General features: G+C 40.4%; 1 long non-coding RNA gene across 1 annotated transcript; it reads left to right on the plus strand.

The window, feature by feature from the left end:
• Positions 1-666: 666 nt before the first annotated feature.
• On the plus strand, positions 667-1606 carry LOC26535133. Its single transcript, XR_005560762.2, has 2 exons — positions 667-928; positions 1063-1606. It is a non-coding gene; the product is annotated as an uncharacterized LOC26535133 (long non-coding RNA).
• Positions 1607-2533: the final 927 nt, after the last annotated feature.

A 2533-nucleotide genomic window follows, 5' to 3' on the forward strand; every position in this document is an offset into this window, starting at 1 on the left:
TCTGCCTGTTACATACTTTTCAACGAATCTAGTATACCGTTTTACTCTACGAGTAACGGGAATAAACATCGTACCCATCTATTTACAGACTTGGTCACAGTCTTTTTCTCACCAATAGGCCAATATTTGGAACGATTTATACCAAGTAGAGTTTGAGGGCCGGTATGAAGATTAGACTCATGGTAATGCGAAATAATTGCTAACGTTTCTGGATGGGGTCTTGGCAGTACATATCGTTGGGTGCTGGTCATTGAAATTAAGCGAAGAATTGGTTGGTCGCCCGTCTACTCGGTGAAGGCAGAAGTGATTAAGGAAAGGCGAAAAAGAAGCTAGAGATCTGGATGGGGAAACAGTTCCTTTAATCCTTAAATATTGTATGTCCTCCCATAGCTCCGTGCGCTGAACTATTCGCAGCATTAGCTAAAATTCTTTTTGAATGTCCTTACTGTATTCTGGGTTCATCGTAGTTTGTTTGGCAGCAAAAGGGTCAAACCAGCGCGAAAACGTGTGCATGCAGGCGAAGTATGTAGACGACTGAGATAAAAAGCGAGAGAGTTTTTCGTTCCGAATGCCTGCACAATGATGAGCGTAAAGATAAGAATGTATACAAACCTTTGGTTAGATAAATAAATAAACTAGAGGAAAACAATGATTGAATCACGTAACGTTACGTTACGTTACGTTTGACCAAGTAGTAGTAGTTAGCTATGAGAATTTTGTCGTGGTAAGCCTGTTGACAGTTGCTAATCGAATTCGTAATACCGAATTCTTGGGGGTGAAATGGGTAGTTGTCTATTGATAAATGGAGTAGTACTACATGGAGCAGGTAAAGGCTTTCCAGTTACTAAATTGTCTTATCAGTCCTATGTTTGTGCGTGCTTTGCTCCGAAATTCTGGGTTTTTAGTTTGACGCAAACTAGTACTGAGGGTAAGTCTACTGGTTCTTTGCTTCCCAGTTGACGAGGCAAATCGCATTGTAACCTACTTACAAAGGTGTCTAAAGCTCTATCTCTGTACACTTTTTTCATTAAAATATCTGTTTCTCTTTATAATCCAATACAGCCGGTCTCGTCAACAATTAGGCACAGTTTGTGTAACGAACCGCTACACTGATAAAAAATACAACAGGCCAGATGTTAACTCGAGATCTAAGCGCAACCAAGATAATTGTCCGGCTTGGCTCGTCGACGACGGGTGTGATGATCTTGCTCAGATCTCGGAATGCCTTTTCATAATTTCAATAAAAGATAATTGCGTGCGACAATAAGCTACAACCGGGATAGAGATACCCACTAATAAATAACTGCTGCCAAAAGACAAATACTTTCACTTCGGCTGAACCCTACTTCCTCGGATGTTATGGAGGCACTTTCTTGCCCACCCCTCAGCGCTAAATAGCCTGAGCGACCCCTTGTGCATATGCTACCCTACATCACCAAGCAAAGCTAGCTGCGGCCACTTCAAAATTTCTTCAAAACATTATAAAATTTTCATTACACGCTAAAAGGAAATAAATAACTAAGACTAAACAATAAACACATAATGTAAATGTAGATATAAATGGTATACGATATAATGAGTAATTATAATAGAGTATAAGAAGTTATTAAAATGTTTTTAAATTATTGAAATAATTTTTTTTGACAATTCAATTGCTGAATGAAATCGAAGGGAATGGCAATTCGAAGTCGGATTTAGGTTCATCGGCAAAATTCGTATATGCCCTTTTTCTTACCCTATCTTACCTTAACGGCGACACAGTTCCTAAAACTAAATCTGACCAACAGATGGCGCTAGAAAGTATCTTTTATCTAACGAGCAAGCGCTACAAAAATACCCCCTCAGTAAGATCAGACTTGGGGTCAACACTCCAAGACTGATAAAACAGCTTGCGAGGCTGCTTTATGTCCTTAGCATGGAACCTGCCTTACACTTGACCAATCTTCTTTCTCACCCTTGCTTTTACGAAGGATGGCCCCAACTTTGCATTGAAATTTTTGCGGTAGACTTCCTGGCCTTCAGCGAAAGATACTTCTTTTGAACGCAAATGGTACCTATTCACCTTTCACAAAATAATTCTTCATAACTTTCAACGCTCTGCTACGGACAATTTCTAAACAATCTTCCTTTGAGATATGTGGCACCATAGGAAATGAAGTGCTGGCCAAATGTCATGTAATAGGGTGATGTTCCTAAGCTAGAGTGAACCGCCGATCTGAGGGCACAGCAAATGCTGCTTAGCTGCTCATCCCAATATTCTTGATCGCTACGCACATACGATCGATGGCAGCGATGACGGAACGATTTACCCACTCGGATGCATTTGCTCGCGGCGAGTAAACGGCGGTAAGAGTGTGGGCAATCTTATGCTCCCGTAACAGCTTCTGAAATGCTATTGATTTAAATTGAGACCCATTATCTGCGATAATGGTTTCTGGGACACCGAAAGTATGAAATAGCTCTTGCTGCATATATTTAACTACCAAGTCAACTGTCAACCTTTTCACAGCCTTTAGGAAAACGAATTTGCTGT

The sequence above is a fragment of the Drosophila yakuba genome, chromosome 2R (assembly GCF_016746365.2).
Source record: "Drosophila yakuba strain Tai18E2 chromosome 2R, Prin_Dyak_Tai18E2_2.1, whole genome shotgun sequence".
NCBI lineage: Eukaryota > Metazoa > Arthropoda > Insecta > Diptera > Drosophilidae > Drosophila > Drosophila yakuba.